At 39.1% G+C, this 13891-nt stretch overlaps 1 long non-coding RNA gene across 1 annotated transcript in view; it reads left to right on the forward strand.

The window, feature by feature from the left end:
- The window catches only part of LOC129048723 (uncharacterized), a 68765-nt gene extending 55165 nt beyond the window's left edge, over positions 1 to 13600 (forward strand). The window contains exon 3 of the long non-coding RNA XR_008511301.1: positions 13528 to 13600. This is a non-coding gene — a long non-coding RNA (uncharacterized LOC129048723). The remainder of the gene's footprint in view (positions 1 to 13527) is intronic.
- Positions 13601 to 13891: the final 291 nt, after the last annotated feature.

Raw genomic sequence — 13891 nt, forward strand, 5'->3', positions numbered from 1 at the left:
ACTGTTATTCTAAGACATTCCAAGTCCTTGGTCTTATTTGTGATATTATGTTGGCAGAATGTACTTTTCAGAGCCACATGACTCATATGGCACTTGTCTTCCATGTTCATCTGCCATTGTATAAAATTTTAATTACCTTCTGGAAACATAGTTACTTCTCTATCCTTTTCTTCTCAAGTAATATCCAAACATTTATTTCAGGCAAATTCTCACTTGAAAACTCTCTCACAGATATTATGAATATAGGTAATCTGCAATATCTTCAGGCCAGCAACATGTTTATAAAAAGGAATAGACTTAGTATCTATTGAATGTTCACCCTGCACCATCTAGTTTACATGACTCACATGGTGTGCACAACCACTCTATAAACTAGGTATCATAAACCCATTTTGCACATGAAGAAACTAAGTTTCAGGAAATTTAAGGAACTCACCTAGAATCACACAACTTCCAAATGGCAAAAAAAAAAAAAAAAAAAAAAATTCAGATTCAGATTTGCCTGACTCTAAAGCAGAATACTCTTTCTGCCACACTGCATATGAACTGACTATAACAATGAACGTGAAAAGAGCTGAAAATTAGCTTTTAAGCAACAATACAGAATTTCCAGACTGAGTCTTTTGCATTTCATCAGGATTTTGATTTTTTGTCCCTCTCCTCCCAAGACTTCACAAGTCCACTGGACATTCTTCTCTGTTAAGCAGGGGTATTTTTAATATTAATAACAAAAAAGAAGCCAAATACCCATAACTACAAAGTACCAGAAAACAGACATAAGAATTCATCTAATTTGTTAGAAAGACTATTTATTACCTTGTACTGAGAAAATCCGGTTTCCTGTGTATATTGCTGGGGGCAAACTAAGAAGATTTCAAAGTTAATTTCCCTTCATAAATAATACACTGCCAAGCCTGAAAGATACAGGCTTTTGCCTCCAGACTTCATCTTTGGGCTACTGACGCCATCTATGGGGCCCTGTGCTGCCTACAGCAGCGACTGGAGTTGTGAAAGTTGCATCCTGCACACACCCAGCCTGTGTGATTGTGGCTCTCTAGACCAGAAAGGAATGAAGCTTAATGTCACACCAGATGTCCTTTAAAGGGATTCATTTCAAAAGACTGCTCTTGTTTTTCTTCAAAATGATGACTTGTTCCTAACAGAGTGTGCATAAGGCAGGGAGATCTCCCTGTGGAGAAGTCAGTGAAGAAAATGTGTTGCTACCACAAAAATAAGGCAGGAGAAAACCAAGAGCCAGAAAAGAATACTTTGTCCGAGAGAGTCTGTGAAATTAATGAGAAAGAGAATGTAGCATTCTGCAACGCAGCCAGTACAAACTCAGTACATCCCAGTTGAAAGCCTCATCTCTCAGGCAATATGGGAGGCATTTTCACTTCTTCAGGGCTTTCAACCTGGTTCATAGATAGGCTTCAGGGGCTCTGTATTAGTCTGTTCTGGCAATGGGTAATACTATAAAGAAATAGCTGAGACTTGGTAATTAATAAAGACAAAACGTTTAATTGGCTCATGATTCTGCATGCTGCACAGGAAGCATGGCTGGGGAGGCCTCAGGAAACTTACAATAATGGTGGAAGTCAAAGGGGAATCTGGGGCTTTACATGGCCTGAGAAGGAGGAAGAGAGAAGAAGGGGAAGGTGCTACACACTTTTAAGCAAACAGATCTCAAAATAACTCACTCACTGTCGTGAGAATAGCACCAAAGGTGGAAATCCACCCCCATGATCCAATCACTTCCCACCAGGCCCCACTTCCAACACCGGGGATTGTAATTTGACATCAGATTTGGGCAGAGACGCAGACCCAAACCATATCAGCTCTGTAAACCCCCTGAAATTTTATGCAAAATGGCTTTCCACATGCTTTATTATTCTTCATGGCAGATTTGTGGAGGTCACTAACTTGTCAAAGTCTCAACACACTAAAGGGTTAATAACCACTGACATTATTGCCTAAGAAGACAAAATCATATAGGCAAATAGTATGGATCTTGGAGTTATACAGGGTAAGGATGAACCTCTCTGCCAGTGTTTAGTTGTGTGACCTTGAACTTACACACACAGACACACTTAGATTTTCTGCCTTAGATTCCCCATTTTAGAGATGCAGATTAACTGTACCAGGAGAGGAGAAATGGCTTGTCAGAGGTTAGATACCAGGAGATGAGGGAGCCAGAGCTCTAACCAGGTGTTCTTCCCAAAGCCTAACAACTGCTTCTCTAGCTTCCACATTCCCCTGCTGAAAACTCCATGCTGCCTGGTTCATCAGCAACAACGAATAGTTCTTTAAACAGAGTCTGTTTCTTGAGCTTGCAACCTGTGCAGTCATGCAGGGCTCCACGCTCATAAGGGCCCATGCACTTGGGGTTTAATGCTCTACAGCAATTGTCTTGAAATTTTTAATAATTTTGTCTTTGAATTGGCTTTTTAAAGTAAAGCATGATGGGACAATGGAGCATGGGCTGGTGGGAGCTTGATGCATCAGCTCACACAGGGTCCTCCCTCCTGCCACTTCCTCACCTCCTCAACATATTCTCAGGCTTCCTCTTCAGGCCCTTTGTCTCTATCCCACATCATCTCTGATCCTTGTTTTCCCACCCCAGCCTGCTGCTGACCTGCAACAAAAGGTCTCAAGGCCCAGTTCTCTCCACCCTGCTCCACCTCCTTCAGGGGCCTTGGTACAGGCAAGGTGAAGGTCTGCATTGAGGGGTGGTGTCTGGGAGTAGAGTAAGTCAGCAACCATCTCTGCCCTGGGCTAGCAACACCACAGGGAGTTTAACAGCAATTTGGAGATGGTCCCTCACCCATCCCCAATCCTGGTACCAGGCAAGTTCCTGAAAGGAGGTTGAAAACCTTTAGGGGTTGCCCTTCACTATTGATTAGGGCAGAAGACACAGGAGAAGAAGAAATTGACTACTATGCCTTGCTAGGGCTTCACATGTTTATTTTGCATTGGGCCCCAAAAATTACATAGCTGTCACTGTCCTTAAAGGAGTGTATATTTTTTGACATTGAAAAATAAATGCTAATAAGCTGCTATTACCTGAACTAATGCTTTAAACTTCTTCCAGATAAATTCTCTATCTGCTGGCATTACATTCTGGCCTCACATTCATACATCATTAACCATTTGGGGATGAAAGTGTAAACAAATAAAAAAATCAGTCATATCAACAAAGAGACTATATATAACACTACACTAAAGATATTCTATCATATGGAACCATACGGTATTTCTATTTTAAAAATTGAGGGAGGGAAATGGGCCAGTTGGAATAATTCTAATATTTTCCTTGTCCTTACTTTCTCTTCTATGCTAAAGCTCTGTTCTGGTAGTTAGCATTGACAGGAAAGCCTGTTGGAGATTAGTTTATTTTACAGACTAAACAGCCTAAAGCTTTCTTTCTTTCCACTATTATTCCTTGAGGAAATAGGCTGCAAGCTGTATTTTCTGGTCTCAGCAACAGTGCTCAATCCACGATATTTAAGAAATAGCATACATCCTTTCATATCTCAGAGGAAACTCAAAGATTCACCTGCTTTCTCTCTTCTTTCTTCCTTTTCCTCAATGCTTAGCTGGATGGACTTGTTCAGACAAAATTAGAAGTAGTAGGGGAAGTTGTTTTGATGACCCCGTTCATCTAGTTCCCAAATCTGTCATTTCTACCTCAACTTCTCATCCACAGTACTACCTGGGTGACAATTTTAAAGACAAATATAATCCTCTCACTCCTGTAATTATAAATCTAGTGAGTCCCTAATGCTTATAAGAATCTGTTACTGCTAACAGAATCCATCCTTCCCCTGCATTTGGGAGTCCTGGAGCAACTTGCTATAAAGCAAGCAGAGCATAGAGGATTGTATTCATTGCATTATCTCTCTCTCTCTCTCTCTCTCACACACACACACACACACAAACACACACACACACACACACACACACTGCATAGGAGTTAGGCAAGGTCGCAGTTCAAACCTAACTCAAAGAGAAAAGCTTTCACAAAAACTTTACAAACAATCTACCCAATTTTGTACTCCTCCAAAATCCATGGAACAAAAGGGTCAAAGGAGAGATTTCTAACTATCCTTTCAATATCAGGGAACTTTAAACTTTAAGCATATACTTTAGTGGAACCCAGTCCCTTAGTAGGAATACTAGAAATAACATAGGCCAATTAGCTGGAGACAGGAGACAGGACAAAGAGAAGCTTCTGGGTAAGGGTCTGGAAGTCAGGTATCCAGCCTGTAGTAGGACATAGAGAGTATAAGATGCAGAGAGGACAGTAAGGGTATCAGCAGCCATCATAGTCTGCTAGGGACACACCAAGGGAAATCTCCTTGGTAGCTCCATCATAACAGCCATCACACTGCATTATACTCACAAGGTTAATTGTCTTTCCTCCTTACTAGGCTCTGAATGCCTTCAGGGCAAGGACCCGCTTTACCTCTTTCTGCCCTAATGCCTGCCTGTGATAAGTATAAAGCCTCCACCCCCAACCATAGTAGAGGGGCTTGAGAACATGCATCTTCAACTGAAATCCGGACCATTGCCTTTTTTAAAGACTGGTCCCCAACCCAGAGAATCAAAATCATATTAACAGTGCTCTTTCCTTTTCAGTTTCTCAACTGCCAGTCCTAAAAGCGGACAGTTTATCCCTGGTACCTAGAACAAGGCCTGGGCATGAGCATCATCCATACAGGTTAGCCCTACTCCCCTTCTCCGAAGGGAATCACCCAGCAGGTGGAAGAAACATTAACTTCTCTTAATTAGGACTACCCCTCTAAATTACCAAATTGTAGCACCCTCCAGTCAGGAGAGATGGAGGCTTGTGGTCTCTAAGTGGAACTCAGTAGCCTCAGCCAATTCGATAGCCCCACTGCCATGCATGATCTCTCACCTGGAGCCTTGTCAGTCCCTGATGAACGAGCTGACATATTTCATTGTCAGTCAGTCTCCAACTGCCTCACCCCACCTGAGACAGCTGACTCTGAAGACTAAGATGAATGGGGCTTCAGTGTGTAACTCCCACTTCCTCATGATTTCTGCCAGAAATACCCATATAGACCAACTGTCCAATTTTCCATGATCCACATCACAACTGGGGAACATTCTAGCTGCCATCTGTCACCTCCTTTCTGTCAGATTTCTCACAAGGTGAAGGGAACTGATTGTGTTTTTACATATAAATTACAGTGATATCGGCAATAAAACACCTGACTGAGTGGCGTGACTTAATAAATGCTGCCTGTTCACGATAACCATGTTGCACAAGATAGAGTGGCAGTAATCTATCAGGAATAGTGGGCCCTGCCTGCCTGTCTGACTGCCTGCTCCCAACATGGATCCTATCTCAGTGGCCCTTGCAGTAGTGACTTTTGTTTCTATCCCACACACCTGTTTCCTTGGGAGTATGAATGTCATGGGGGTGGCAAAGGCTAAGCCATGATATGCAGTGGGAAGTACATCTACTATGGAGCCAGGTAGACTTGGATAAAGATTCCCACTCTGATTCCCGATTGCAGGGTGCACTTAGGCAATTCACTGGCCCTTTCTAAGCCTCAGTGTCTTCAATGTGTAATATGAATTTTACAGTAACTACCTTTGATGTTTCTTATGGGGTTAGAAATGAGGTATGCTAAGCATTGGGCTTGCTACTGATCATCCATAAGAAGCAGTCAGTAGAACATGAGTAGTCATGTATACCAACCCTCTTTCCACTTCCTCCAACAAAAGACTACAACTGTATTATTATTGTTGTTGCTGGTGTTTTTTAAATAATTTTAGTGGATTATTTGGGAGTGTAGCAGGTTTTGCCAGAGTGAGTTAACAAGGATTAAAATGGAGGGGTAATATCTACTTGTGGAATAAAATTCCCTTTACTTTGGCTCATTCAGATTACCTTTTCTACAAATAGAAATAAGGAAAATGGGAACTTTAACAGTAGAATGCAGTTCTCACATAGATAAGGATACTGCTAAAAGCCTGGAAGATCATTAAGATTTAACAGAACCTTAGCAACCAAGTTTTCCTGTCACTCTCTCAGTAGTCAGCTTCATTGGCTCTAGTACACTGCCATTAGTGACTCAACACTGTCCTTCTCCACTTCATCTGCTCTTGTTGTTATAATTGCCACTGTTATGATGTCCCTCTCCTAGACATCTCGAGCTTTCTGCCTATACTGAGCTTCTGCTTACTCAAGGCTCATACAGCTTCGTGACTTCTACTGTTTCATGAAACCCGTTTACATCTCTCATGATGTCCTCTTTGTGTTCTCTGCCTCCACTGACAATTGTTGACTCTACATTTCTTATTCAAACACCCAGTGGAGAAAGACTTTATAGTTCACTTTATCAGTGTCAAAACTGATCAGAGTTAGGAATAGCTCTTACACCAGACCACCACATAGGCTGCTGACCAGCCTCAATTCAGATACCGACCCCTTTTCCAATCAATTATGGCCAGGACCTCAGAACCAAAATTCTACATATGCTGTGCATAGGAACCCCCTAGGGCTGCTTCCATCCATAGCAGCCTGCAGGCTTGGTGAGCAGTCAACACAACAGATTCCTCTTCAAAACATCTCTTTCCTCGGGCATTTTCATTCCAGAATGAAACAGAGAATTAATTACTGCTCCAGAGATGGTACTTATTATACAGGATGTCTTGTTTCAGAAATTTCAGAGTAATCAGAATAACAAAACACCATACCTAAACCACGTCCTTTGGAACAGAAAGATTTTCTATCAAAGAAAACTTTGTATTTATTTCCAAATGCAACCAAGCTAATACAGAATTCATTTTGAGAGTTTGGATAGAATGTTAATAATATTCACAAGTTAACTGGGAAAATTTCAAGACACCCTTGAAAGAATAGTTTGGTTATAAAAGCAGGGTGTGGCATCTCCCTTACTCTGATTTTTGATCCTGTATTTGGTAGCTTCTCCATTTAATAAGTACTTATGGGTCATAAACTAACAAAGAGCGACTGCTTGCTGGTTGTTTTAATACCCATGGATGATAAAAGACAGTCTCAAAATAGCTTTGGTGAGTACCAGGTGGTGATCCCTGTGAAAATTGGTAAAACAATCTCATGTCTGAAATTCACACCTCTAATTGTGATGTTCCACTGTTTTGTTTCTTGGCAACATACCCTTAACTCATTCCCTTGTAGCAGTAAAGACTAACAATTCAATAAAGCCAACTCTCCTTGCTTGTACGGATGAATTTCTCTTCTATACTATTAAGAAAGAGGTGTTGAGGGGAAAAATGTGTGGCTAAATCAGGAGTCTCTTTTTTAAATGTTTGGGAGCATAATGCCACACTTTATGGCAGTTTAAGGCAATTTGTATGACTTATTAAATGACAAAAAGCAAAGTAATATTGCTTCATGAATGATCATGAGGTCAGAGGACTCAAGGGTGGTATAGCAGCGCTAACAATCTCGCCTATGAAATGCTGCTGTGGGCAGTTACCCAGATGTCATTCCTGCAAAGGAATCGGTCCAACAATTTCATGTCTCACACCAACTGGACCACCTACATCTGAGCAGCACCAGTGTAGCACTTTTGTAATGTATAATGTGTTGAGTCGAAGGAGTTGTTTTTTTAAAGCAACATTTAGTGAAGAGGCTTAGTAGGTACCACCATGATTCCTCAGGCCAAAAAAAAAAAATTCTTTTGTTTAGAAGAACATGCTGAAATGATCTACTTAAGGGGCTGTCTCTCCAGTTAAAAGGAGATGACCTTTCATTTTTATTGCCTCAGCACTTAGCATAAAGTAGATGGTCAGTGACAGCTTGTTGAATTAAACAGGGTGGGGTTCACCCAGCTTAGATATTTCTTATGAAGGTTTGTTGATGATATTTTGAAAACAAACAGTGGGGGTTAGCTACGTATGACTTACTGAGATGAAAGTGTACAACTTTTTTATCATTAATATATACTCCGTGTGTGTTTATTTGAGTGTGTGTGTGTGTACGTGTAGCATGCTGACTGAGAACCACTTCAACTAAATGCTTAGGATTGGTAGGCTGTTCAAACTATGTTCATGCATCTTTGCTCCCAATGGTTAGGATGTAAATTTGCCAAGCATCAGTGATGTTTGTTCCAAAATCTCTTTTTGCTTGTTATATGTGTTATTGTAATCATGTCATTTAATTAACTATGATTATAAATCCATTAAATATGGGAGCAAAAAGATGCCATACACACACAAAAAAAAAAATACCTAGGAATACATCTAACCAAAGCAGTAAAAGATCCCTACAAGGACAACTACAAAACACTGCTGAAAGAAATTAGAGATGACACAGGTGGAAAAAACATTCCAGGCTCATGGATTAGAAAAATTATTATTATTAAAATGACCATACTGCCCAAAGCAATCTACAGATTAAACACTATTTCTATCAAACTACCAACATCATTTTGCACAGAATTACAAAAGAAATCTAAAATTCATCTGTAACCAAAAAGAGCATGAATAGCCAAAACAATCCTAAGCAAAAAGAACAAAGCCAAAGGTAGCACATTACCTGACTTCAAACTACACTATAAGGCTATAGTAACCCAAACAGCATAGTACTGGTACAAAAACAGGTACATAAATCAGTGGAAGAGAACAGAGGACCCAGAAATAAAACTGCACACCTATAACCATCTGATCTTCTACAAAGCAGACAAAAATAAATAATGTGGCAAGGACTCCCTATGTGCTAAATGACACGGGAATAACTGGCTAACCATATGCAGAAGAATGAACTAGACCCCTGCCTTTTACCATATACAAAAATTAACTCAAATGAACACTTAACACTTAAATGTAAGACCTCAAGCTATAAAAAAATCCTAGAAGAAACCCTAGGGAATACCATTTTGGACACTAGCCTTGGCAGAGAATTTATGACTAAGTCCTCAAAAGCAATTGCAACAAAAGCAAAAATTGATGAGTGTGACCTAGTGAAACTAAAGAGCTTCTGCACAACAAAAGAAACTATCAACAGAATAAATACCCCACAGAATCTATTTGCAATATTGTGGAGAAAGTATTTGCAAATCATGCATCTGACAAAGGACTAATATCTAGAATCTATAAGGAACTTAACCCAACAAACAAAAAACAAATAACCTTATTAAAAAGTGGCCAAAGGACCTGAACATACACTTCACAAAATAAGACATACAAGCAGCCAACAAATATAGGAAAAAATGCTCGACATCACAAATCATCAGAAAAACACAAATCAAAACCACAATGAAATACCATCTCACACTAATCAGAATGGTTACTGTTATAAAGTCAAAGAACGTCAGATGCTGGCAAGACTGCGAAGAAAAGGGAACACTTATATATTGTTGATGGCAGTGTAAATTAGTTCAGCCACTGTGGAAAGCAATTTGGAGATTTCTCAAAGAACTAAAATAGAACTATTATTTGACCCAGCATCTCATTACCAGGTATATACCCAAAGGAATATAAAGCATTCTATCATAAAGACACATGCACTCATATGTTCATTGCAGCACTATTCACAACAGCAAATACATGGATTCAACCTAGGTGTCCATCAACAATTGACAAGATTTTTTAAAAATGTGGTACATATACACCATGGAATACTATGCAGCCATAAAAAGTGAATGGAATGAAATCATGTTGTTTGCAGCAACACTGATGCAGCTAAAGACCATCATCCTAAGAATATTAGCAAAGAAACAAAACCAAATACTGCATGTTCTCACTTATAAGCAGGAGCTAAACATTGGATACATGTGGACATAAATATGGGAACAATAGAGACTGAGGACTACTCATGGGGGGAGGACTGAAAAACTAATTATTGGGTACTATGCTCACCACCCGGGTAATGGGATCATTATGCCATATGCCTATGGTGCATCATGCCATATGCCCATGCAACACACCTGCACGTGTACCCCCGAATCTAAAATAAAAGTGGAAATTATTTAAAAAATAAGTGTGTTAGTGGGTTTAAAAAAAGAAAAAATATTGTAGCATTATTTATATTTTATTAATAAAAAATAAGAGAAAGGGAATTGGACATGGTGCAAGGATAAAAAATGTAATCGGTCAAGGCAATTGTGCTGCTCCCATATGGAAAATTTTTGCAACTATTAAAAATTACTTCTAAAAAAAGAGCTGCTATACCAGTAAAAAGAAATGGAATGCCTTGGAAAAACTCAGTGAAGGTAAGCTATTTTTAAAAGGCTACTAAATTAGCAATGAGAAAAAAATGGTTTCAAAAGATTGAGAAGAAAAAAATAAAAATTGTAAAAGATTTTATGTTTAGTTTGCTTGTCATGTACCTAAGTTTTAGCTCCACTTTAAAGAAATGGAAACTGGGAATTATAAACAATGTGATGTGGGTGGGGTTTATTCAAGTAGGATAACTGCAACCTCCTATCAGCAGACTCATAATCAAAGAAAAAAAACATAACTTTGCATTAAAAGATTAATGATTAAATATGCCCTTCTCTGTTATAAGTTAAAATAAAATGTTTAATGTACGTATTCATCATTTTGATGATATTTTGAAAAATTTCGTTAATTAACCAAACAACCAATATAAATAACATGGTCTCACATTGCATTGGTTATACAATGTATCCAGGTTTAACATAGTGATTAAAACATAGCACACCATTAGTAAAGGCTTGCAGAATGAAAAAAAATGTGGGGTGGGAGAAAATAAGGCATAAATTACTGCGTATTAAATGAGTTGCTTTGAGGGGTTCAAGTGAAAATACTGTTCTTAGGCTGCCAAGGTTGCAGTTCAGGAAGTTGCAACACCTTAAAATTGCAACGCAAGGTATGAAGAATGGTATAATTTGCTCCCTACACCACCTCCCTATAAAAAGGTTTCAAGTCAAAACTTTGTTTTTCCTACCACCAGTAGGTTCGTTATCTAAAACCAAACTCCTAAGAAATGTGAGAAGATTCACTTAGCCTACTGCTTCTGCTGCATTTAATATTTATGCTCTTCCTCCAAATTTTTGCAAATTAGTCCATTGACTATGCAGGGAGAGTTGGATTGTTACACATTTCCACAGCCAGCAGAAGAGAGAACAATGTAATAACTAGCAGGAGAAGGTTATTCAGACTTGACAACTTACAGCTCCAGGTGTGTCTAAGGTTAGGAAGTTTCTATTTTATGCATAATTTGTTGGGATGACTATCCTACAAGAGAATAGGAAACCAAGGAAAAATAACACTGATTAAGCCCTACTGTGCCCCAAGAGCTGTTCTAGTCCTTTACCTATTTAATCCTCACGGCAATCCCATGAGGTAGGCATTGTTATCTTCGTTTGACAGATGCGAAAACAGTCTCACAGAAGTTAAGCCATTTGCTCAGGATCACACAGCTAGTAAAAGGAAGGAAGTCCCTACACCTTACGCCGCCCCACCTTGCTCTCCGACCTTATCCCTTGTATATTTGTGCAAGTTGGAGTTGGTTTGCATAATTAAGTGCTAAGCCCACAGGAAAGTCCAGAGGTTTAGAGTTTCACCTAGTCATAACTGAGAGTAGAAACCTAAAGAAAGATAATATTAACTATACCCACTGTCTCTATTCTCATCATAATGCAAGCAGCATAACTGTCTGCCACTCCAAATTATGCGAGGCACGGAGGAGCACTTGAGTATACTGGAGGGTCCTTGTACACATTTGGGTAATTAGGACTGGGATTCTTCTAACCACTCATTGACCAAAGCAATTCCTCTCACAGACGTTTCTGCTCACTTTTATTTTTTTAAGGCTGCATGAAAATCATTTCCCAGGGTAAGAGTTCCACCTGGAGGATGATAAAGAATCTAGGCCACCCTCCACACAATTATAAAGGAGATAAACTATACATGGCTGAATGCAGAACGAATGCTCAGAAAAAATGCAGAAATATAAAGATATTAAAGCATATAACAACCATTTTTAATCAAAATGGTTATAAAAATGATAACCATATTTAACAATTTTTAACCATTTTTATCAAAATGGTTATAAAAATGATAACCATATTTAACCATTTTTAACCATTTAAACCATTTTTAACCATTGTTAAATGGTTATCATTTTTGAGTACTTACTAGGCATTAGAAACTGCTAGGTACAAACTTTATAGAATTATATTTAATCCCCAATAACTCTTTGAAAGGGATGCTACTATTCCCATTTTGGCGATAAGGTAACTGAGGTTTCAAAGCCAATAATTTTTCTGAATTCATCCAGCTATTAAATATTGAAGGGGTGGTTAAAACTCAGGTTTTTTTGTTTGTTTGTTTTTTGTTTTCTTAAGACAGTCTTGCTCTGTCACTCAGGCTGGAGTGCAGTAGCACGATGTTGGCGAACTGCAAACTCCACCTCCCAGGTTCAAGCAATTCTCCTGCCTCAGACTCCCAAGTAGCTGGGATTACAGGCACCCGCCACCACGCCCAGCTAATTTTGTATTTTTAGTAGAGATGGGGTTTCGCCATGTTGGCCAGGCTGGTCTCAAACTCCTGACCTCAAGTGATCTGCCCGCCTCAGCCTCCCAAAGTGCTGGTATTATAGGCATGAGCCACGGCACGTAGCCTAAAACTCAGGTTTCTATGAACACATTTTAGACTCTTAAACAGTGTTATATATTGCATGTCTAAGCAATGAGAATATTAAAAGACTGACTAATAGGCTCAGAAACCAAAACATTATCTTTTTCCTCTCGCCCCAATTCCAGAAAACTCCCCAGCTTGGATTCTTCCTTCACCCCTTTGTGCTACTATGCTCTACCTAGAAACTATCACGTTCCTGTCACAAGAAATCTGACATAACCCCATTCACATTCACGTGTAAATAAAGCTTAATCAATAAGGCTTAAGCTTTATTTATTTATTCAAATTGATTATTTAAGCTTAACAAACAAGACCTAAGCAAAAATTCATTATGTCTTTACCGTGCAATTAATTATTTACATCTAAATTGAGATAAACAAGGCTTAGTATAACAATCATTGATAGAAAACTCCCATCAGATCTGAACTGGTTCTGGGTTCTCCTTCCTTCTCTGTGCCCCACACCTCAGTACTCAACTTTCTTTTTCTTTCCTCCATGCTGTCACCACCTATTCCATCCTTCACGAGTCTTCTCCCCTAAACCCATCTTCAGAATAAAACACAATCTCCCTGGCAACCCCAGTTCTCACAAACTTTGAAAACAAACTCATGGATGGCTTGTGTTTTAAGGGTTTCCTTATGGAGTATGGTGGACAAGTAAACAGAAGGTAACGGGTAGAACAGTAGTTTGTATTTTCCAGGATGGCCACAGTAATATCTCTCATCCACGTGCTCTTGTTCAAATGTGACCTTGGCATTGGCACTCTTTTCATTAAGTGATGGGGACTAGGTCTACTTATCTAAACCTGAGTGGATTTTATGAATGTGTGCCAATAGGGAATGGTGGAAGGGATATTCTGTGACTTTGCATGAAAAGGAAATGCCATAACCTTTCTCCTTGCCTTCTTAGGACAAGAAGAACCCAGCCACCATGCCTCAAATAATCTCAAACTACCCATGGGGGAAGATCATATTGGAGAAGCCACAGACCAACTACGCTTTGGCTTTCTTCACACTCCTGTAGCACTTTATCTAAATACAGTAACAGTTAACAGTATATTATTTGTTCCTTTCTTGTCTCCCAATAGAACTGAGCTTATTGAGAATAATCCATTTTGGACCTCAGCTCATTGCCTGGTACAGAGTGGCACTTTTAAAAGATGTGTTTTATCATTCAAATAAAATGTCATTATTTAAAATGTGCTTATTTATTCAAAACTAAATGAAATATCAATTTGTATTGATTGGATTAAGGAAGGCTACCTGGAAAAGGT

Source organism: Pongo abelii, chromosome 9, assembly GCF_028885655.2.
Source record: "Pongo abelii isolate AG06213 chromosome 9, NHGRI_mPonAbe1-v2.0_pri, whole genome shotgun sequence".
Taxonomy (NCBI): Eukaryota; Metazoa; Chordata; class Mammalia; order Primates; family Hominidae; genus Pongo; species Pongo abelii.